This window comes from Acomys minous (assembly GCF_964271855.1).
Source record: "Acomys minous genome assembly, chromosome: 8".
Lineage (NCBI taxonomy): Eukaryota > Metazoa > Chordata > Mammalia > Rodentia > Muridae > Acomys > Acomys minous.
In genome coordinates, this window is record NC_140489.1 from 30,479,423 (window position 1) to 30,504,501 (window position 25,079).

The following is a 25,079-nucleotide window of genomic DNA, read 5'->3' on the forward strand; positions in this document are numbered from 1 at the left end:
CTTGAACATGCTTTACGATGACTCTCTCTTAGGCACACCATTTGTATCTAGCTCACTCTTATGCCCTGTTAAACTCTTCAACCCCAGCAATATGAGTTGAAAATCCATAACTTCTCAGTTCAGAACTCTCCATTGCAATCAGGGCAGATAATTCTTTCTCTCTACCCCTGGTTTCATATTCTCTCTCTCTCTCTCTCTCTCTCTCTCTCTCTCTCTCTCTCTCTCTCTCTCTCTCTCTCTCTCTCCTCTCCCCCCTCCTCTCTCTCCCTCCCTCCCCCTCCTCGTTCCACCCCATCAGCCCCTGAATACATACTTCTCAAGCACATGTGAAACATTCTCTAGCACTGATTTCATCATGTTTCAGGTAAAGAGTGTAGAGCAATGTTGGGAACGTACACCTCCACACATATGCACAAATGCTTATGTGTGCACATGCGCGAGCGCGCGCGCACACACACACACACACACACAAATTAAAACAAAGACACTTATCACTTTGTATCAAGTGTCCTTTAGGCCCTGTTCTGGGTGTGGTGGTATATGATAAGCCCGGCACTCAGGAGGTAAAGGCAGGAGGATCTGAGGTTCAAGGTCATCATGGGCTATGTAGTGAGTGAGCCTGGGCTACAGGAAATCCTGTCTTAAAATATCAAGACTAGAGGCTAGAGAGGCAGCTGCAGTTAAGAGCACTTGCTGCTCTTGCAGAGCCCCTGGGTTTGGTTCCCAGCACCCATGTGGTGGTTCACAATCACCTGTAACCCAAGTTCCCAGGCACCCCATTCTGACATCTGTGGGCACCAGGTATGCAGACAGTGCACACACAGACAAGCAGGCAAGACACTCAGATACAAAAAATAAAATAAATCTTAAAAAATCAAGATGGGGCTAGAGAGATGGCTCAGTGGTTAAAAGCACAGGCTGCTCTTCCAAAGGTCCAGAGTTCAGTTCCCAGCAACCACACGGTGGCTCTCAACTGTCTGTAATGGGATCTGATGCCCTCTTCTGGAGCACAGGTGCGCATGCAGAGTGCTCATACATAAAATATAAATAAATAAATAATTAAAAATTTTATCAATAATAAGTAAATAAAAAAACAATATTGCAGGCTAGGCTTTGGTGGCACATGCCTTTAATCTCAGCACTCAGGAGGCAGAGGCAGGCAGATCTCTGAGTTTGAGGCCAGCCTGGTTTACAGAGCAAATTTCAAGACAACCAAGGCTACACAGAGAAACGCTGTCTTAAAAAAACAAAAACAGAAAACAAAAAACAAACGACCCTCCCATATTGATTGCATGATTCTATTTATTATTTAGTGTACATGTCTTATACCAATGTTCCCAGATGAAAACTCATTCTGCTATTTGATCATGAATTATGGATATGTGCCACACACCAGCTGTCCTGTGCTTTGTTATCAGCGTGACACTAGCTTCACAGAACGACCTGGGATCTTTCCTTCCCTAAGATCTGGTATGGTTGGTGGTAACTGGCATTGCCAGACCCTTGAAGACTCAACAAACACTTACTAAACTTGGCTGTTTTAGGGGTTTTTTTTGAGGACTTGCATAGCTATTAGGTTTTTTTTTGAGGGGGGGGGGGGTTCCAGCTCTTCTGAGTCAAACTGTTTATTTGTGTTCAAATGGATTTTGCACATGGCTGAATCTGAGAATTCTCCGAGAACTCTATTTTCTCTGTATTGATGGCTATTTACTTATTTTAGTGTGGGGCGTCACCTATTTGCTTCACTGCTTCCCTAGCCCTCGTTAGGTTCGCTAGACTTTAAAGGCTATCAAATTAGGGATAGAGAGATTGCTCAGTGACTAAGAATGTGGATAGCTCTCCCGCAAACCCTGAGCTGGGTTCCCAGCACCCGTATCAGGTGATTCACAGCTGCCTACAACTCTAGCTCCAGAGGAAGCTGGTAGTTTTGGACTTGACAGATACTGTATGCATGTGTATTTACCTCCCCCCCCCCACATGCATAATTAAAAAGAATAAAAATAGACAGGCGAATGGTGGTGCACACCTTTAATTCCAGCACTGGGGAGGCAGAGGCAGGTGGATCTCTATGAGTTTGAGGCTAGCCTGGTCTACAGAGTGAGTTCAAGTACATCCAGGACTACATAGAGAAGCCCTGTCTCAAAAAATGCCAAAACAACAATAATAACAACTACCACCACTACCAATAATAATAATAATAATAATAATAATAATAATAATAACAAATCTTTGAAATAAGTGAATAAGTAACAAAATCACAGAATAATGTTTCTCTCAGGTCCCTCTTTGCTGTGCACACAGCCCAAACACAAAAGCACTGAAATCACAGAGGAAATAGGAAGGTGCTGGGGAAAGGGCTGCTTCATAACAGGAGTCATTCAACAAACATTTCAATGCCACCTGCGCTTCTCTATCACCTGGCCCGGGACACTCGCTCTGTACTTCTTTTCCCTAGCTCCCTGCACTGGTTCAAGCTGCCATCCCCCACTCCTCCTTCAACTTCCCCTGACTTCACTCAGCGGTCACCTCCTCCAGGACCCTACCTGGCCTCTCAGGGAGGGGTTGATGCCTTTCCTTTGGGAAAAAATAAATAAATTTGAACACTAAAGAAATAAAAATAATAAAACCAATCTAATTATCATTTTTCCTTCAGATCTCATGTGAGTGTATGTGTGCTTGTGCATGCACGAATGCACACATGTGTGTGTGTGTGTATGTGTGTGTGTGTGTCTGTGCATGTGTGGAAAACAATGTGTTCCTGATAAACAAGAAATCTTTCCACTGAAGACCACCACAGGGCTGCACTCTGTAGGTTCTGTAGTTTACCATTTCTATTAATCATGTAATCTTATCATTTTATTGACCTTATATTGCCACTAATGGTATTGTTCTGCAATCTCCTTTTGCAAAAGTTTTTAGATTTATTTATGGCAACACAGGATATATGCATACTGTATATATGTGTGGGTATATCAGTTGTTGTTGTTATTATTATTATTATTATTATTATTATTATTATTATTATTATTATTATTATTGGTTTTTTGAAACAGAGTCTCTCTTTGTAGCCTTAGCTGTCCTGGACTCACTTTGTACACCAGGCTGGCCTCGAACTGACAGCAATCTGCCTGCCTCTGCCTCCCGAGGGCTGGGATTAAAGGCGTGCACAACCATGCCCGGCTCAGGTATATCAGTCTTATCAACGTATAATTTACAGAAAATTAAATTCCCAGCTGGCTGTGGTGGCATACACCTGTAAATCTTGGCATTTGGGAAATGGAGGCAGAAGGATCAAGAATTCAAAGGCATTTTCTGCCTGGTGAGTTTGAAATCAGCCTGGCTACATGAGACCTTGTCTCAAAAAAAAAAAAAAATCAAACCAAAAACTTCACACCAGAGTGACTGATGGTGCATATTTATAGTCCCAGCCCTCAGGAGGCTGAGGCAGGAGGATTGCTGCAGACCAACCAGAGCTACATAGCAAGACCTAGTCTCAAAAAGTCTGTAGTGGATATAAGCATGTTTTTGTTTTGATCTCAAGTGTGGGATGCGAAACAGACTTGTGTGAGGATGTGCAGTGTTTTTCTGCTGAAAACAGACTTGTAAGAGAACACGTGATGTTTGCCCACTGGAAGAGGAACCACCTCTTGTGGGGGCATGGTCTTTGTCAACTGATAAACATCCTAGTAAGGCCTCTGAGAGGATATATATATATATATACCCAAAATAAGAGGCATTTTTGGTCTTGGCTGTTCATCACACCACTTCAAGATACTCCTAGGGAGAACCGCTCCAGGGAACGCCTTGAGGTTCCGGGTTCCAGCTGCCGCTCCAGGTTCCAGAGGCTGCGGTTGCAGTCACTTTTGTTGAATTGCTGGTTTGCTGTTTTAACGGGTCTGTTGAAACCCTGCCGACTACGCCAGTGGAATCGCTCCAAGGAACTAAGTCTAAAAATGTCTACTTCTCCTGTTTCTATTAACTTCTTTTCTCTCCTATCTAGGGTAGGCGGGTTGGAAGGGAGGTATAAGCCTTAAAGAACCCAAAATGAAGTAGGTTTGAAAAAATTCAAAGCCTACAAAGTCAAAATACAATAAAATAATAAAGAAGTAAGATATATAGCCCCGCCCTGCCCCGCCCCGCCCCGCCCCACCCCCACTTGTATGAACTAGCAGGCATCACAGCTTCGGCTGTCCCTTCTGTTACTGTCAGGTTCGAAGCGACAGAGGCCAAGACCTATTTTTTGCGTTTCAGGTGTCGCTGGCCTAGATATCCCGGAGACTATCAGCTTCTGCACAGGCATGAGTGTCTCTAGGTCACTGCACAGCCAGACGTGCAACCATCCGTCATAAAGCACAGGCAGCCACATCGCCACACGTCCATGTCAGAACATCCCATCCCCTGCATCCTATATTACCATTGTTGTGGAATATGAATATTATTTATCATTTCCTTTTTTCCCCATGAGTTACCAGGGGACGTGTGTGTGTGTGTGTGTGTGTGTGTGTGTGTGTGTGTGTGTGTGTGTCCTGACACTGGCTGCCAGAGAACACTGAGTGAGTAAAGAGATTAGCTCACTGTCTAGCAAGAGATGCTCAGTGTGCAAGGCATTTGAGACCTGTTCTATCCGAGGTCCATGAAGGGTTTCGTGGAGGAGGTGGCAGGTTCATTGCATTTTAAACGACGGGGAAAGAAACAGATGAGAATGGAGACGGGTCTGGGGTAGTCTGGGGCATGAGTCAGGACGTGATCTCTTCTTTCTAGCCTCCACTTGGCCAAAGTCATACTTCTTAGCTGAGCTAGGAGTGGAGGACGAGAAAATCTGGCTGTGTCGGCCATGGCGGCACACAACCTTAATCCCAGTACTTGGGAGGCAGAGACAGACAAGATCACTGTGAGGGCAGCCTGGTCTACACAGTGAAGTCTGGTCCCAAAAAAAGGAGGAGGGAGAGGAAGAAAATGGGGGTGGCGGGGAAGAAAAGCTGGAGGTATTTTATGGAAACTTCAAGGTGATCGCATACATGGAGGGGATCCTCCGTGTGTGAAGACACGGTGTTTGAGTTGTTGCTCTGACTCTGGGTAAGTGCTCAGGGGAAGGTTCTGAGGCCAGTGAGGAAGGCTCCCGGCAGAGGTAAGTTCAAAACCTACTTATCCAGGAAGGAGGCAGAGTCACTTAACATGCCTAAAATTTCCAGGCCTGGTCTGAAAGCTGGGTTTTTCCAACTTGGGAAAAGACCAGGGCTGTCCTGGCTTTCTTTCCTAGACCCACTGGAGGGTTATGGGATAAGGTTCCTCCTCACCTGCCCCTCTCAGGCCAGGGTTGCTGTCCACAGGGCCAGGAAGAGCTGCTGTGGGTAGAAGCAAAGTCTAGGTGTCCACCTTTTGCACACATGGGGGTGAGGAAGGAATCCTAGCCTTCCATTTCCTCTGCTCTTATGACAGGAACTGTCCTTCAGCTGCCCCAGTTCTGGGCACCCTGCCCAGAGTGGAGGGGATGGGGACAAACCAGCAACTTTCATTTCCAAGTCCTTGGGTCTTAAGCAGCTTCAGCAAAGCCAACAGTAGCGCAACAGAGGTAAGCGCTGGACATGCCTGCATGCTGGAGTCAGACCCCTGTATGCTGGAGTCAGACCCCTTCATGCTGGAGTCAGACCCCTGTATGCTGGAGACAGACCCCTTCATGCTGGAGCCTGACCCCTTCATGCTGGAGCCTGACCCCTGTATGCTGGAGTCTGACCCCTGCATGCCGGAGTCAGACCCCTGTATGCTGGAGTCTGACCCCTGGATGGTGGAGTCAGACCCCTAGGTGCTGGAGTCAGACCCCTAGGTGCTGGAGTCAGACCCCTAGGTGCTGGAGTCAGACCCCTGTATGCTGGAGTCAGACCCCTGGATGCTGGAGTCTGACCCCTAGATGCTGGAGTCAGACCCCTGTATGCTGCAGTCAGACCCCTGTATGCTGGAGTCAGACCCCTGTATGCTGGAGTCAGACCCCTGGATGCTAGAGTCTGACCCCTGCATGCCGGAGTCAGACCCCTGGATGCTGGAGTCAGACCCCTGTATGCTGGAGTCTGACCCCTGGATGCTAGAGTCTGACCCCTGGATGCTGGAGTCAGACCCCTGGATGCTGGAGAAAGACCTCTGTGTGGATGGCCCCTTCTCGAGGACCTTCAAAGACCTGTTCAATTCTAATGGCGCCTTGAGGAATATCCATGGCTGGCCAATCGTCACTGGGCATTTTGTGGTGCCAACAAAGCGTGGCCCTGTGATCCCAAAGGTCCCTAGAGGGTTGGTAGATCAGAAGTAGAAAGACAAGAAGATGGAAAGGGGACACCAACCATCACACAGTCACTTCCCTGCCCATTCCCCTCCATCTTTCTGAGGGTTACATACAGGATTTCCCAGCACAGCAAACAAACACTCACCTCATGGAAAAGAATAAGCAGGTAATGACGTGGATGGAAACCTAGCTCCACACAACCTCCGGACACTATGTCACATGTGACGACTCTTCCACACTCAGGTCCTACCACACATAACCCCTCAGGGCTTTGCATGCTTGCCCAGCTATTCTTTGCAGCATTTTTATGCTATGGCCAGCTGTCACTTGGGCATCTGAGGCAATAACAGTCCCATGATCAATAACCCAACCACCTCCTTGATTGGCCACCGGATCGTGCTGCTCCACTAAATCTCCAAAGACCTCAGAGTCCCTTGCTTTAGAAGCAGGGCATGATCTGAGCCCAGCGTTCATCTGGCTGGGCACAAACCCGAAGACTCAACCACAGTGTGAAGGCTACTCTTCAGGGCCACCTCCCTTGGCCGGGCTACTTAGAGATGAGAAGGGGACAGCTTGGCTTCCCACTGGAAGCTGGCAAAGTCTTTCTGTCTCTGACCCTCTAAGGACACCAGAGGCCCTGACTCGGCAGGAAGGAAGGCAGAGAGGCGTGCCATCGCTCATCCACTTGGTCCAGTAGCTTGCCTCTTGTAGGGACCGGTATAAGACAGCAGATGGAAGGGTGAGGAAAATGTAAGCCATGATCCTAGAACACATGGGTCCTGCACGTCTGTTTCCCTGAGAAAACCACTGATGGCCGGAAGGAAGCAGGAAGTGGTAATGGGGAGCCCCCTCCCCCCTTGCCTGGCTTGGCATGTCTCAGTCCCAGCCTTAGAGATGCTGAGAAGGAAGACCGAAGCTTGGATGCATAGCCTGCTCTAGAAGCACAGCTGGTGCAGCTCTGGCCTCAGGAGTTTCCCTCGTTGGCCCCGAGAAATCCAGAGAGCTCTAGAACAAAACCTCCTCTTCTGTGCAAAGCCCACACGGCCATCCTGGGGCCCCAGGCTCTCATCTTTGTTCTCACTCTGACCCTGCCAACTCATGGGCCAGAAAGTACAGTTCTGGGTGTATGCTCATGCCGGGGAGCAAGTAAGCTGTTCAAAGCCCAGCTCTCCCAAGAGAAGGGGAGGAGAGAGTGCTGGGCCCCAGTCAGGCAAGATGGGACACTAAACGCTGATCGAGCTTTCATTACAGCCCCTCTCAGGGAAAGCCTGCCCGCGGCCTGGCCTGTGTGCTGTGCCGTGTGCCTTCCCGCAGCCTGGGAAAGAGATCCTGGCACTTCCCGATCATTATCTTTATGGCTCTGCATCCAGCTGCCTCCCAGAAAGGGCCTTGGCAGAGAGTCTGTGGGGTCGGAGGGTTCACAGGAGGATACAGCTCTGTGGGGAGGCTCAGTATGCCCTTAGACATCATCACTGGGTGGCAACCCTGTTAAATACGTTAAATATTAGTCAGCTGAGGAAGGTGGAAAAGAAGTCCTCAAAGGTCAGAATAAGCCAGGTGTGGTGGCGCATGCCTTTAATCCCAGCACTTGGGAGGCTGGCGGATTGCTGTGAGTTCGAGGACAACCTGGTCTACAAAGCGAGTCCAGGATAGTCAAGGCTACACAGAGAAACCCTGTCTCAAAAAACAAAAACAAAAACAAAACAAAACAAACAAACAACAGGCTGGAATATAACTGGAGGTGGGCCCACAGGACCAGTCTAAGACTGGAAGAGACCTTAGACTGGCCATGGAGAAAAGGGACATCTTCCAGAAAGGAAATGGCCATAGCTCCTCCATCGAGGCAGGAAACAGATGGCTTCCATGTAGGCCAGAGTCTCCCAGAATAATACTCCCTTTCTGTAACACATCCTTGACTCGTTTTCAAAGCCCTCCCACCCATCTGGAGAAGGTACACACACATCCAGCTGTCAGGTAGGGTAGGTAACTCAGGGCCAAGTGCCAGCAAATAGTGGTTCTTGGTAAAAAAAAAAAACAAAACAAACAAACAAAAAAAAAAAACACCAGTCCCTCGGTTCTATAGGCCTGATCCTCCTTGCATGACCTGAAGGTAAGGCAGGGACCTTCTGAAGCCTGACCTTTCATGGCGAGGCCGAGAGAGACATAGCACCAGCTTCCTAGATTGTGCACAGTGGTCCTTCTCCCGAAGGGCCCCAGTGGAGATGTAGGTGGGTGGGGCCTCCTCCCTGACTCTTTCTATTGTCAACTCACAAGCAGCTGTCTCTAATACAGTTTTCTAGAGAGTCCATCCTTTCCTTCAGGTCCCCACACCCCCCCCCAGAGAAATCCCATGACCATCGAGCAGTGAAAGGCATGTTCCCCGCCCTGGAGCCCAGCTTCAGGGACTCTGTTCCGGAGGGTGCCTCTGGAAAGCAGCCAGGTCCGTAGTAACAACTTTCCACTTGGCAGAGGGCTTGGTCAGAACCCCTTGTCCTGTTGGGCTCTCAGAAAGACAGCAGCTCCCTTTGTCTACAGTTCGTAACCGTGTTGGTGTTCATAGATGCTCTTGCAGCTATATAGGCAGGAGAGACATCTGTCTTTGGCTCTGATGGGTCCACAGGACAGTGTACCCCTGTGGGGGACATGCTGGAAAGGTAATCAAGTGACTTCAGCTCCCTCCTCCAAGCTACTTCCTTACTGGGTAACTAGCAAATATTCCTTGAAGGAGAAGATCATGGGGCATTTGCTCCTATTATCCCTACTTGTCAGGGGACATTCACATCCTCAAGTCCCAGGGCTGGGGCAATTGGAGGGTGGGGGATGGAGAGGCAAGGATAAGGCCTCTTCAGTCTGTCCTGAGATGTGCAAGTGAGAGATGTTGAGCAGCCCACTGCTCCAAGAAGGATGACTGAGTCTGGTTCTAAAAGACCATTGCTTGCTCCCTGCCTCAGTTACCTTCCAAGAAAAAGACATTTGCCCCCCCCCTCCGGGGAGAAGGAGGACAAGACGGCTTGAGAAGGTGCAACTAGAATGGCAGCTGACCAGAGTCCACTTTTTCTTGGGACCCCAGTCAGAGAGGACAAGAGTAAGTCGGGAAGCTATGACGAGGCATTCCCACAAGACAATTCCATCACCCTTCTGGAACAAGTACCACAGCCTCTGGAACAAAGAGTCTGTCTGAACAACGAGGGTGCTCCTCGGCACCCTCTCACCCCCTTGGAACTTTCCCTTGGACCTCCACCAAGGCCTGCACATGGCACTTCCTCTGCCATGAAAAGCCAGCTCTCATGACTTTCCTGAGCCCATAGAACTGACCCTTCACCCCTTCAACAACAGCCCAGGTGGGCAATATGCTATTGTCCACACCTCTGGCTCCCCAAACCTGCTGAAATTCTAATTCCCTGTATCCTCTGGGATGCGGAGAGGGAGACACTGGGTGAGGATCCAACCCAGAGGCTATCAGGAATCCAGAGAACAAGACTTGTTCCTGTAACTCCAGAATGGGTGTGATTATGTCTGGGAAGCAGCTCTGTGGACCTAACCAAGTGATTTCAGTCTAATCAAAGAACCCCTAGACCTCAGTTTCCCCCAGAGTTCTTCATCCAAACCCAAAGTTTCTTTCTTTCTTTCTTTCAAGTTGAGACTAGAGGCAGATTCTGTCTTTGAAAACATATACAGAAAGGTGGCATCCTCCGCCCCCAGGACCCTGCGGCCTTGAAACTCAGGCTGCCCAGGCTAGAACTGGACCCACACACAACCCATCGGTGATGCTGTGGTAACAGAAACGGTGGTGTAGATTGCCTCCTCCCAGCCCAGCCCAGTGCGTGGGCAGCAGAGCCCAGGGGAGTCCCTGGATGGGTGGGGTGGGGGTACCCTAAGAGAAACTCCAACCTACTTAGACCAAGAGGCAAGGACCCCTAGCCAAAGCCTCCCGCCCACCTCCACCCTGGCGCGCCCGATGAAGACAGATCTCTTAAGCCAAGGCCCTTCCTAGTGGGCGGCTTGAAGGAAGGTACATGGCGAAGACAGCCAATGTGCTCCGCATGTGGCGCAGTCTCCCTTACTCCCATCCTTTAAGTCCAGTCCCTGGTCGCTGAAAGCTCTCAAGCAAGCTATCCTTCCCCGCCCCCTCCCTGGTCCAGGACCCGGATTCTCATTCCATCTCCCGGCAGCGACAGTCCCCAAGCTCACCGCATCTGCTCCCACACGGCCACTACCAGCCCCAAGCGAGGAGCTCAGGCTGCCAGGATCAGTGACCGGGCATCACTCTACCTGAAAGCAGACTGCCGGCGGGTCCTCCTCCTCCTTTTTTCCGCGGCCTGGTAAAGCCAGCTCCACCTGGCAAGGGACTATCAGCAAATTCCCCTCTGCATCACAGCGGGAGCGGCATCCCGGCTCCTCCCAGTAGGAGTCAACCTTGGCCCCGCCCAACGCTGCTCTGACCTGTGGGGGAACCCGGGCTAGATTACCATAAACAGAGAAGAAAGCTCTGCCCTGGAAATCCTGTAGCTATCAGAAACCACGGCCATCGCGAATTCACAATGCTGCCGCTCCCTGGCTGGGGTTTGCAGAGCCGCTCTCTGAACAGCTGCCTTGCCCACCCACCCTCTCCCACGCCTCAAACTCTCCTCTGAGGTCTCCTAACCCAGCTAGCCAGAAGCGAGGAAAGACATACAATGTCACCAAGGTAGTGCTCTACCACACCCTAGGACCACATCCGGACAAAGCTCAGTTCCGATTCCTTCTTCAGCAAAAGAAAGATCTATACATTAACCACAACCCTACCCAGGAGGCCCACAGGAATGGGACGGGGAGTCCGGTCCATTTTGCCAGAACCACATTCCTCAAGTGGGTCTCAAGTTTCACCAAAGACCTGCCTACCCTGCTGGAGAGACTGGCTTTGAATTGGGGGCTGATACCATGTGTTTGCCCCTGTTGCCCCGGAGACGACCATGCACAGCAAGGGCTATAGGCAACAGCCCCGCGCTCCTCTCTCCCTCTTTCTCTCGGGGTCAAGGCCTGAGAGCATTTATTTAATAAACATTTTATTATGGAGGTTCTCAGTACAGTAACTAACGGGATAGGAGCCACTACTGAATAGTATTTATAATGGTGAGATATTGTCAGAGCTGTTAACAATATAAAAAGGGCTTGGAGAAAGCGGTATGAGACAGACACTAGAGGAGGCGGCAGAAGGTAACTATGTCTTCCTGGGTTTTCCCAGCCAGCAGCACTAGCACCCTTGCCAGCCTGTGCTAGGTCTCCCATGCCTTGTCCCCGTCCCCCCACCTGTCTATCACCCTCCACCCTCTAGTTGTCCTGACCTTGCCACCCCCACGAGAACTCAAGGCTAAGCCACCAGATAGGCTCTGTCACTGTGTGTCCCCATGTGCTCTCACTCACCCACCTACTCGTTCGTGCATTTATCCAGTCATGGCCCCAGAAGGCCTTTGACCATCTATGATGCCACTGCTCCTGGGATTTCAGGTCTAGCCCCTGTCTCTGGTGTCATTGTGCTGTGCTGTCCTCAGGAACTCACACAATCTTTTTTTTTTTTTTTCTTTCTCCCCCTCTGCAGAGGGACTTGGGTTTCCTCACCAAGGGCTAATAGGTATGGAGACAAACCAGATAAGTTTACGACTTCTCAGAGCCGGGCACGGTGGCACACTCCTGTAAGCCCAGAACTCTGAGAGACAGAGGCAGGGGAAATCTCTGTACGTTTGAGGCCAGCCTGGTCTACAAAACAAGTCCAGGATGGCCAAGGCTACGTAGAGAAACCCTGTCTCAAACAAACAAACATTAGAAAACAAACAAACAAACAAAACCCCTCAAATCTATGTACTGAGGTCCCAGCTAGACCACCTAAACACAGGGCTTGGTCTCTCTAGGATTACACGCCCTGAGGACAGTGACAGTTATTGTTAAGTTGAGAGAGAGCAGAATGCTGATAGGAGCAGTTGCTCTCTCCTCTGTCCCCTCATCATAGGACCTGCTACTGCTAGGCCATACCCAAACCCCATAGCCCATGACTGAGAGGCCATCTAAACGGGAAGCAGATGACATAGAGGATCGTGCAGTGGTATTGGGGAAAACGGAAGGAGACCCACATAAACGCCAGGCAGACATAGCGGAAGACGCAAGGGCTGGGTATCCCAACCATGCAAATGCCAGCCATCAAAGGGGTCAGTCAGGCTTGTAGAAGGTTCCTGGTGAAGATGTGTGGAAATGAATGAGGGGGGGGGCAGGGAAGGGGCAGCTTGGCATTTAAGGCCCCCTGTACTGAAGATGCACATGCTGTCACTCCCTTGGATCGGAACGTGCTTTTGACCTGCGCTGTCGTCTCTGAACCGGGGCAAATGCTATTGTCTTCATGACCGTGTTGTTAAGATCCGTTGTTTTGCGGGGAGCATGGTCAAGAGTGACGTTAAGAAGCCAAAGGAGGGCTGGAGAGATGGCTCAGAGGTTAAGAGCACCGCCTTGTTTCCCAAAGGTCCTGAGTTCAATTCCCAGCAACTGCATAGTAGCTCACAACCACCTGTAAAGAGGTCTGGTGCCGTGCCCTCTTCTGGTGTGCAGACATGTATGCAGACAAAACATACTATATACAATAAATAAATCTTAAAAAAAAAAAAAAAGAAGAAGAAGAAGAAGAAGAAGCCAAAGGATTCTGAGTAGCGCAAATGGAGCTGCCTAGCTAAGCCAGCTGCCTTTCCTGCACAAGAGCATCTAGTATCTTCCAGTGGAGCCCACCCTCATGTCTTCCCCCATTATGGCTTTAATGCTAGAGGTCTGCAACTGGTGGCACTGTCTGGGGACATTGTGGGACTTTCGGAACACTGTCTAATAAACAGAGGTGGCTGGCTGGAAAGAGGGGGCCTGGAAATTGGTTGCCATTTCTAGGCTTGGCTCGAGTTCTCTTTTTCACGATCCACCAAGACGTGAACAAAGTATGTGGCAAGCAGCGCCCCCCACCCCACCCCACCCCCACCCCACCCCACCCTAGCCACAGACAGAGGCTTTCTGGACATGAGCCTTCCCTGCCGTGAGAGACTAGATAGTCTCTGCCATGAGAAATGAATCCTTCCTTTAGGTTGCTTGTGTCTGGCATTCCGCTGCAGCCATGAGAGAGGTAACGGAACATATGGCCTCATTATTTCAGCAGATGCAGGAGGAGTGGCTGCTACGGACCAGAGCGTGTCCTTCCCTCCCCTCTCCCTTGTAACAGGGCATCTCTGAAGTTTGCAACCTGCCCTCCCAGCAACTGTGCCAGAGAGACACATCCCAGCCCCCCCCACACACAACCCCCCAACCCCCCACCCACCCACACCCACCCCCCTGAGAGCCAGGTACAGCTCCAGACAAAATCCTGGGCCAGGAGGGCAGAGCTGTATGTAGAAATGGGTTCAGAACAACATTATCTGCCTCACTGAGATCAGGCTAAATCAATAGCTGAGCATTCTCTTTTTAAAAGGAGAGCAACACTATATTGAGGAAGTAATCTCAGTGAAGAGAACTTCACATAAAGCTTTATGTTAGAGAGAGAGAAAACTTCATTATCCAGAAAAACTTATCACCCAAAGCCATGCCTTTCCTCGATGGTCACCACAGAGAGGTTTCAATTCATCACCATTTACATCAACCTTCACAAAATGAGAAGTCTTTTTAGGTCTAGTTTCTAGAAGAATGCCTTAAATCCTTTCTCTGGGTACCGGGGTGAAGCCAACATTTTTTAAAAGGTCTCCCAGTTGATTTGGAACACTAATCAGTGGAAATAAAGTTCCAGACCCCACCAGAGAAGAAGTGCAGGAGCTGATCTTCATCACCAGAGTGTCCAGCCACCCTTGATGGCCCTGGAAAGTGACCCCTGATATCTAGAAACCATTGCATCTGCGACACGCACCTGGGCTCCCAAAGATCTACATACGCAGAGACCTTCATTGCAGGGGTGCTTGTAATTGCCAGAATTAGGCACAACCATACAGAACTATACTGAATGCTTGGTGACACTCAAAATACAAAGGGCAAGAGACCCACAAAAGTAGGTGAGGCACACTGACTGCATGTTTTTCACAGTGTCACACCAATGGTTTTAGGTTCAAAGGTTGGGGAGCCGTACAGAGGTGCTCCCAGTGCCTATGGCCTGAGACTGGGGAAGACTGCTGGACCTGAAGGTGACAGGGGTCAGACTACAGATCCTACAGGACCCAGACTATGAACTCCTGATGATGACAGGGAAAATATTTTCATGTTGGAGCCAAGAGACAACATTTATATCCCAAGGGACAGTCCAGTTATCCAGGGTGTCCTGTCCCCATCAGCCAAATAAGACCCAGTAAAAGAATAGGTTCCTGTCAACAGCTCAGACAATTTTTTTTCTCATATTCTAACTCATCTTTTCTGAGTAGGTAAGGGAGCAATACCCCCAGTTCTGTCTAATCAGACATGGGAGCTATAGAGAGCTCTCTAGAGAGCTGAAGGCCTGGGGCCTAGGTGTACACATAAGGCCTGGTGCCATTGGGAACAGCGTGTCCCAGGCCAAGGACCAAAGTGGAAGACCTTGAGGATATCTTGGCTCTTTCTCACTGGAGACCACAGACATCTCTTCCTGGAGCCGCCCTGAACTCCATCCCTCGATAATTTTCCATGACCCTCCACTCACCAAGGCTGAACCTATTGGGTGCTCTTAGCCAGCAGCTGCCTCTTTGACCAGTTCTCCATCTGGGAAGAAGGGGAATTCAAGACAACCACCCACAGCCACTATCAGGGATCAATATCAGGAACTCCTGGTGGCTGAGGTCAGAGGCAGGTGCCGGTGACATCACAAAGGACATACATAGTTTTCCTGGAATTCTGAGGAGTCTAGACAGCGAGGGCTCTCCGTCTGGAATGAAGCCAACCCACCTACCGTTGGGCAGGTCTGGGGGTGAGTGTCAAGCCTCCTCCCAACTCCATTTGACCCTAGCTAACTATGGGGGTATGCCACTAAAGAATATGTGGGTCTGTCTGCTGATATTTTATTGTAGCTAAAGAAACCACCTTCACCACAAGCCAATCCTCCGTGAAGCAGAAATACGGCTTTTCCCTGGGCCACCAAGTGAACATCCCTTCTCCATGACTCAGGCCCAGCCAGACCCGTGAAACCAACTCTGTTATTTCTGTTCACCGAGGGATAGATATGTTTTATACTGAACCTTTTCTTTGTTTTGTTTTGGTTTTTTTTATGTATTTATTTATTACGTATACAGTGTTCTGCCTGCACGTACACACGCAGGCCAGAAGAGGGCACCAGATCTCACTATAGATGGTTATGAGCCATCATGTGGTTGCTGGGAATTCAACTCAGGATCTTTGGAAGAGCAGCCAGTGCTCTTAATCTCTGAGCCATCTCTCCAGCCCCTTTTCTTTGTTTTGTAACTTTGTGAAATAGAATACAGACAAAAGCATATCTGAAACCAAGATGAACACTAGACTGAGTGAATATTCACAAAGCCAACACTGGTTCTCTAGTCAAAGTTCTCTAGTCAAAGAACAGAGCAGTTACCACCAGGCATCTCCCTTTGTGTTCTCCCAGCCTCATCCCTTCCTCTCCAGCCCTCCTCCCCCTAGTCATAGCTCTGCACTGGAAGTCCCTCCTTGCTTTGCTTTATAGTTGGACCAGCTGATTATTCATTGCTAGTTGGTATGGTTTACCTTGTGGTCTGGTTTTAAAGTATATATAGTACAGTCAGACACACACACACACACACACACACACACACACACACACACACACACACACACACACGGCTTCTTTTAGGTCACATTGTTCTTTTTTTTTTAAGCTTTATCTATTTATTCATTATGTATACAATGTTCTATCTGCATGTACAGAGGACACCAAATCTCATTACAGATGGTTATGAGCCACCATGTGGTTGCTGGGAATTGAACTCAGGACCTTTGGAAGAGCAGCCAGTGCTCTTACCCTCTGAGCCATCTCTCCAGCCCCACGTTGTATTTAAGACTCCTCTACAAGAGCCGGGGAGACAGATCAATCAGTAAGATGCTTGCTGTGCAAGTATGGGGACTTGAGTTTGACCTCCAGAAACCACAGTGATGTGCACTTGTAATCCCAGAGCTATGGAGGCAGACAGACAGACAGACAGACAGACACCTGGGCTTTACTTTTCCAGCCAGCCTAGCCAACTTGGTGAGCTCCAGGCCAGTAAGAGAACTTGTCTCAAAAACAAGTTGGACAGTGCCTAACGAATGACACCCAAGGTTGTCCCCTAACTTTCACACATATGTACATTGCGCGAGCGCGCGCACACACACACACACACAGGATGGGGGAGATACATCTATGATATGTTACACAGTTTTAGTTTATCCAGTGTCCCACTAATGGGGACAATGGTAATAATACAATGGTGACAATGGTACTCTAGTTATGTCATAAATTCTTTGCCCGTGGCTGATGTATATCTAGTTATTTCTGATTTCTTTTTCATCAGTATATTAGTCTTTGGCTGGACTATTTTCATCCTCACCAGCAATAAATAAGAGTTCCCTTTGCTCCATACCCTCATCAGCATTTGGTGGTGTCAGTGCTCTAGATTTGGGAGATGCCAATGTATGTGTCTTCCCAGCAAGAAGTAGCTACTTACTGCTGCTTTAATTTATAACCACCTAATGTTGGAGGACTTTTCACATTCTTTTTTTTTTCCTCTGGTTTTTTGAGGGCTGTCCTAGACTTGCTTTGTAGACCAGGCTGGCCTTGAATTCACAGTGATCCACCTGCCTCTGCCTCCCGAGTGCTGGGATTAAAGGTGTGTGCCACCATGCCTGGCAACACTTTTCACATTCTTATTTGGCAATTGTATTGTGTTGATGTGTTTATTATTTGTATTTTTAAAAATATGTCTTTTGCTAGTTTTAATTGGTTTCTTGGGTTTTTTTATTATTGCTGGATTTTTAAGGGTTCACTATATATTTTGGATAGCAGTACTTTATTAGATGTAGCTTTTACAAATATTTCTCTCATTCTGTGGCTTGTCTTAACCTTTTGACATTGGCTTATAGAGCAGAAGTTTTAAATTTTAATGAAGCCCAGCTAGCCAATCAATTATTTCTTCAATGGATTATGTCTTTGCTGTTGTACCTAAAATGCTATCATCATACCTAAGACCATCTTAGCTTTCCCTGTGCTGCCTTCTGAGAGTTTTATAGTTTTGTATTTCACACTTAGGTTTAGGATGTATTTTGAGTTATTTTTTGTGAAAGGTGTAAAGTCTGCTTTGATTCATTTTCTTTCCTATGAGGTAGGCCAGTTGTTCCAGCCCGATATATTAATAACTATCTTTGCTCCATTGCACTGCTTTTGTTTCTTTGGTCATGCATGTTGTGATGGCTTCAATGTGAATGATTGTTATAGGGTCAGATGTTTGAATACTTGATCCTCCACTGGTGGAACTGTTTGGGAAGGATTAGTGGGTGTGGCCTGTTTGGAGAAGGTGCATCGGAAGTACAGGCTTTGAGGCTTCAAAAGCTTCCCACAATCCCCAGTGTGCTTTCTGTTTCCTATTTGTGGATCAAGATGTGAGCTCTCAGCTGCTGGGCCAACTGCCTGATGCCTTGCTTTCACTCCACCATCCTAGACTCTAACCCTCTGGAACCATAAGCCCAAGTAAACTTTTTTAAATAGGTTACCTTTGGTCATGGCGTCTTATCACAGAAATAGAAAAGTAATACACGTGTAGAAGTGTATCTGAACCTACCATTTAATTCATGTAAACATGATTTTCTACATAGACAATCATACCATCTGGGTACAGAGATCATTTTATTTCTCTCTTTCCAATCTGTATAATGTCATTTCCTTTTCCTACACTGCACTGAGATTTCCAGTATCAAAAAGTTGTAGTGAGGCTTTTAATTGTTTTTCTTTTTTTTTTTTTTGGTTTTTTGTGACAGGGTTTCTCTGTGTAGCCTTGGCTGTCCTGGACTCACTTTGTAGACCTGGCTGGCCTCGAACTCACAGTGATCCGCCTGCCTCTGCCTCCCGAGTGCTGGGATTAAAGGCATGCGCCACCACGCCCGGCTTTTAATTGTTTTTCTTTATCTTGTGGTAAAGCTTCAAGTATCTTACTGGTAAGTTTGGTATTAGCTACACATTTTTTTTGGAGACGTTATTTACAAATTAAGGTTGTCTCCTCTGCTCCTGGTTTGCCAGGAGTCTTCATTTTTACATTTTAAAAGGGTTTTGTTGTTGTTGTTGTTTTGTTGTTTTGTTTTTCAAGATAGGTTTCTCTGTGTAGCCTTGGCTGTCCTGGACTTTCTTTGTAGACCAGGCTGGCCTTGAACTCACAGAGATCCACCTGCTTTTGCTTCCCAAGTGCTGGGATTAAACACATGCACCGTCACACCCGGAATCATTTTAAAAGGTTTTCATTAGTTTGAGAGGGGTGGTAGGGCCAGAGAACAACTTCTGGAAGTCAGTCCTCTCCTCCCATCATGGGTGCTCTGGAGATCAAATTTAGGTCATCAAGCTTGGCACCAGGCAACCCCGCCTGCTGACCCATCTCACAGGTACCTGTCAAGAGTTTTTAATCATGAGTGAACACTGAATTTTGCTAACTGCTTTGTCAGTACCGCTATAGCTTGGATCTTGAACATCCCAAAAGGTCCACATGTCAGGAAGTGAGGCTTTCAGGCTGGCACTATGAGGAAGGGGCAGGACCTCTGGTAGGTGAGGGCTAGTGGAGGGGGTACGGGCCTTTCCTCTTGTTTCACTCTTGCACCTCACTCCACACCGTGCATCCCCAAGCACCACTTCGTCCCAGGCACGAAAACAATGGAACAGAGCTCTAAAACTCTAAGACAAAAGGATTCCCTTTTTTTACTAGCTGATCATCACAGGCAATGCTTACTATAATGGAAAGCTAATGTGCTTGTACTGATGCGATGAGATTTATTGTGTTCTTCTGCCTGTTGTGAGATTACATCGGTTTTTTTTTTCTTTTTTCTGTTTTTGTTTTTGTTTTCCCCGAGACTGGGTTTCTCTGTGTAGCCTTGGCTGTCCTGGACTCGCTTTGTAGACCAGGCTGGCCTCGAACTCACAGCGATCCGCCTGCCTCTGCCTCCTGAGTGCTGGGATTAAAGGCGTGCGCCACCACGCCCGGCTGGTTTTTATTTCTTAATCTTTATTGTTGTGATCGTGAGTGTTCTAACTGCATGTATGTCTGTACCTCACATGTGTTCTATGTACCTCACATGTGTTCTATGTACCTCACATGTGTTCTATGTCCTCAAAGGCCAAAAGAAGGTTGGATCCTATGACTGGAGTTATAGGTGGTTGTGAGGCTGGCATGTGGGTGCTGAGCTTCAAACTTGGGTCCTCGGGATGAGTAGCCAGTGCTCTCAGCCACTGAACCATCTCTCCAGCCCCTTAACATTTTTGTTTTTGGAATGTTGAAACATTCTTGACAACCTGAAAAGGGGTTTATAATTCTTTTGTGTGCATAATTCTTTTATAAAGTTGTATTTTAATCGACATTTTACTGGAGATACTTTTGTTTCTATGACCTTAAGTTTTATTAATATCTTTGTCTGGATTTAGTATCAGTGAAATGGTCGTCTTTAGAAGTTAGGAAGTTTTCTTATGCTTCTACATTCTAGAATAGATAACGAAGAAGTCATCTAGTTTCTTCCTTTAACATTTGGTGAGTTCACAGGTGAATCCATCTGGTCCTGATGTTTTCTGTTTTGGAAGGAAATTGATTATTACTTTAAACTCTTTACCAGACACAGGACTTTCCAGATGGTCTGTCTCTTCTGGTGAGAATGTTGGCAGGTTGCATCTTTAGTGGCACTGGCTTGTTTCATGTAGGCTCTCAAGTTTGTGGGCACAAAGTTGTCCGTAGTATCCATGCCTGCTCATTATCTTACCATTGTATGAAGGATGTGCAATGCAGACTCCACTTAGATATTTTATATTTTTTTATTTTTCTTTCCTTTCTCTATCTCTCCTTCTCTCTTCCTTCCCCCTCTCTCAGCCAGAGGCTTACCAATTTAAGCAGTATATGTAGATGGTTGGTTTTTTTGTTTGTTTGTTTGTTTTTCGAGACAGGGTCTCTCTGTATAGCCTTGGCTGTCCTGGACTCACTTTGTAGACCAGGCTGGCCTCGAACTCACAGCGATCCATCTGCCTCTGCCTCCCGAGTGCTGGGACTAAAGGCGTGCGCCACCACGCCCGGCTTATAGATGTATTTTTATTGGGATAAAACATATATAATGAAGCCGGCGGTGGTGATGCACACCTTTAATCCAAGCACTCGGGAGGCAGAGGCAGGCGGATCACTGTGAGTTCAAGGCCAGCCTGGTCTACAAAGTGAGTCCAGGACAGCCAAGGCTACACAGAGAGACCCTGTCTCGAAAAAACAAACAAAAACCATATATAACGTAAAATTTACTATTTACTATCTTAGTAATTTTTGTTTGTTTGTGTAGTGTTACTGGGAAATGGGTCCAGGACAAATGCTTTACCACTAGGCTGTGTTCCCCAAGGCCCAACTCCAATTTTTATTTTTTGTAACCAACATTTTTTATTCTGAAAATTTACTCCAAATGTGATTTAGTTTAGGACCTCAGACTTTTGTAATACACCCCTTTTATCCTCCTGCATTTTGTATTTTATGTGTACAAATGTTTTGCCTACATATATGTGTGCCATGTATGTGCAGTGCCTGTGGAAGCCACAAGAGGGCACTAGATCCCCTGGAACTGGAGTTACAGGTGATTGTGAGTCACCGTCTTGGTACTAGGAATAGGACCTATTCCTCTGGAAGAGCAGCCAGGATTTTTAACTGCTGTGCCATCTATCCAGACTTCCCCAACTTCTTACATGTTTTCATTCAATATATATTTCGATGTTTTTCTCTCCAATTTCTCTAAGATTCTCCCACCTTTCCTACTGACCCAACTCTATGCCCACAAACAAACACATCAAAAAACCCCAAAACAAAATAAATAAACAAAACGCCAATAAGACAAAAAAATGTCCCCAAGAAGCAAAATGAAACAAAACATCTTTAAATGTGTTACATTTATTTATATGGAGATGGGCACATGTACCATGTCACACATGTGGTAGCCAGAGGACAACTCGCAAGTGCTGCTTCTTTCCTTCCACCATGTGGGCCCCAGGGATCAAATTCAGGTCAAGCTTGCCAGCAAGTGTCTTTACCCACTGCGCCATCTCACTGTCCCCCAGCTCTGATACACATTTCGAAGGGAAAAGGTAGATTGAGACAGGGGATGTAGCTCAGGCTAGCTTAGAATTCAGTTGGTAGCCCAGGTTGGCCTTAGACTCCTATGTGCTAGAATTATAAACGTCACCTTTTTTAAGTTACATGGTTTTTAAGTTCATAACATTCCAGAGCCATCCCAGATATTCACCTCTGTGTCCTTTTCATCTTGTAGTGTTGAAACTCTGTGCTAATGTTTTTAGACAAAGTTCTAAACATTCGATTTTACCAAGACTTGGGAGCCAGATATTGAGGTGAAAGCCTACTAACTCAGAGAGGCAGAGAGCACCCAGCTGACCTTCCTACTCGGCCAATGTCTCAGAAGGAAAAAGCCCCTTCCCCTTCTCCACAGTGTGTCAAAAACCCTTCAAACTCAAAGCCCCTCCTTCCTGTGTTTTTTTTATGTTCACTTCCTGTCAACTCCTTACTTGCTCTGCCTCTTGACCTATGGTTGACTTTATTTAGCTCTTGTTTACAGAAAGCTCTTGGGCTAAAGGTGTGTGCTAGGGCTAAGCCACACCACAGTAAGAGGTTTTTCCAGTTCACAGTGTGAGAAAATATCTTGCAGCACTATGCTCATTAGGCAGTTATTTCTTATTTTCCCCTACTCTTCACCTCTGAAAATCAGGATTATACTTCCTGAATCTGGTTCTGACTAACTTCTTTTAATTTGTTTTTTAATTTATTTACTTTTCTTTCACAAGCATTGGTATTTTCCCTGCTTGCACTTCATTATGAGGGTGCTGGGTCCCCTAGAACTGGAGTTGCAGGCAGCTGTGATCTGCCATGTGAATGCTGGGAATTGAACCCGGGTCCTCTGGAAGAGAGGCCAGTACTCTTAACCCCTGAGCCATCTCCCAAGCCCCCTTCCTTTTTTTTTTTATTTTGTTTTACGAGACAGGGTTTCTCTGTGCAGCTTTGGCTGTCCTGGACTCACTTTGTAGACCAGGCTAGCCTCGAACGCACATTGATCCACCTGCCTCTGCCTCCCGAGTGCTGGGATTAAAGGCATGTGCCACCACACCCAGTTCCCCTCCTTTTAAAATGTTTAAATTTATTTTTATTTTATGAATATGAGTGTTGGCTTGCATCTGTGTTTACCACGTGTATACAGTAGCTGCAGAGGTTAGGAGATGTCATTAGATCCCCTGGGACTGGAGTTACAGATGGCTGTGAGTAGCCATGTGGGTGCTAGGAATCAAACCTAGGTCCTCAGCAAGAGCAACCAATGTTCTTAACCTCTGCAGCATCTCTTCAACCCCAGACTAACTTCTTCACCTCAGTAGGCTCACATGGTGCTTTTCACTATTGTGACTGGCTTATTACACTTTAACATAATGACCTAAGTGTGCTGCTCCAATAGGGTTCCCACAGGAGTTTCTGCCATGGTTTTTTCTCATGAACTATAATTCTCTGGATCTACCTCCCTAACTCTCTGTCTAGGGCAGGGAAGCAGAGGCTTGCCTTGTGACCTCACTCTTCTTTCTGATCTAAGATGGGCCACTGCCTTGTCAGTTGGTTTGGTTTTTACTCACAAGGACAGAGTGGCCAGTTCTATGTTCCTCACTAGCCAACCCAGGAAGTCCTGGTATCTTCTGGCAAAGTGTTTATTGAGGTCTCCCATGCATTTTTCTGTTGAGTGGTCTGTCTTTCCTCGTGGATTTTAAGCACGTTATTTTGTCAGTTTCAGAGCTGCGGTTAGATGCTACCTTTCCATTATCTTTACAGCTGTTGAGGATGAACCAGCTCATGCAGTCAGATGTGTTTATTCCTTTTTTGACAGTATTCTTTGCATCATGATTAAGAAATGTTTTCAAACCAGACATGGTGGTGTGTGCCTGTAATCTCAGATCTACACAGTGAGTTCCAGGAGGCCAGACGTACATGATAAAACCTGCCCCTGCCCCCGGGGGAAAAAATCCATGGCATGGGGAGACGACAGTGCATGGCTACCAAGGCCGATCACTTGATTTTGATCTCTGGAACCCACAAGGTGAAGAGAACTGAGTCCCATAAGTTGCCCTCTGACCTCCATCTGTATGCCTTAGCACGTGTAGACCCACCCCTACACACACACACACACACACACACACACACACACACACACCACACACACACACACACCACACACATACATTTTTTTTTAATTTAAAAAGAAAGAAATGTTTTGCTTTTCTGACGTCTTTAAAAATACTCTCTCCCTCATGGCCTCCTAAAAGCTATGAGCTTTTTGTTGATATTATTGTTGATTTTTTTTTTGTAGAGGTTTTATTGGTAGTAGTCATGACGGTTGTTTGGGAGGACTGGTTTGATTATTTCATTGGTTTTATTAAGTCAAAAATCTACCTGGTGAGACATCTATGAGAATGGTGCAAGAGGTACCCCACACAGGACTATTCCTAGCTGGTTGAGGTAACAGACCTCAGTAGGATTTGCTGAAGAGGTGGAGGCAGGAGGATCACAGAAACTCCATTCTTTTACAAAAGTGCCAAGTAAAGTGGTAGAGCCCACCTTTGTGGGACCACAGATGCCGGCATTGCCTGGGGAAATGCTTAGCCAAGCCAAGCAAACATCAGTGAAGAAAACCAGTTGGCTCTCAGCCTTTAGTGCTGTGAGTCCCTGTCCCTGTCCCAACAGCAGTTTTGTGATAGCATCCCTCATATCCTGGATCAGCCCTGAAAAGAGCAGAAATAACTACATTTTTAAAAATGTGATTGTTTGACCTCTTTGGTCCAGGAGACTATTTTCCTTGTTGTTGTTGCCTTGAGGGATGGACCAGTAAACACAGATGTGTCAGTGGGGGGTGGGCGGAGACCAACATGAGTGTCTTCCTTGACCATTCTCCACCTTATTTTTGTAAAGGAGTCTTTCACTCATGATTCAGTTTGCTAGCCTGGCTGACAGGATCTGCCTCTCTTTGTTCCCCTGATGCTGGAGTTAGAGGGCACACCACCACCCGCAGCTGTTTGTTTGTTTATGTGGATGCTGAAGACTGGACTCTGGTTGTCATGGCTGGCAGCAACCACTAAGCTAATTTCCTCACTCAGCCATCTTCCCAAACTCTTCCTCCCCATGCTCCTTTATCTACACAGTGTTCTGCCTGCATGTACACATGAAGGCCAGAAGGGGGCACCAGATCTCATTAGATGGTTGTGAGCCACCATGTGGTTGCTGGGAATTGAACTCAGGACCTTTGGAAGAGCAGCCAGCGCTCTTAACCTCTGAGCCACCTCTCCAGCCCAGTGCTTCTTCATCTGACCTGTCTGGGAACTGTCTCAGGCCTGAGGCCCTCAGGAGACTGAGGCAGGAAGAAGAATACTTTGAGCCCAACTTGGGCTACATAGCATGTACCTATCTCAAGGCTAGCAAATGAAATGCTATGAGAAATAGAGGGGTTTAACACATATATTATTTAGTATAGGATGAAAGTAGCCGTTTCCTTGTGTGAAATCTTCAGATCATTCAAGATGGTTGTAAATGAAAATTCTTCTTGCCCTTGTACAGACAGCATTTTCAGCAAT

General features: G+C 47.2%; 1 protein-coding gene across 7 annotated transcripts in view; it reads right to left on the reverse strand.

Annotated features, from left to right (window-relative positions):
• TMEM63C (transmembrane protein 63C) overlaps positions 1 to 15,058 on the reverse strand; it is a 71,748-nt gene extending 56,690 nt beyond the window's left edge. For 3 of the 7 annotated variants that reach the window (XM_084792690.1, XM_084792691.1, XM_084792686.1), the window contains exon 1: positions 10,547 to 10,725. The gene's annotated coding sequence lies outside the window, so the exon portion shown is untranslated. The other 4 variants (XR_014781210.1, XM_084792687.1, XM_084792688.1 and 1 more) reach the window with 4 other exon arrangements.
• Positions 15,059 to 25,079: the final 10,021 nt, after the last annotated feature.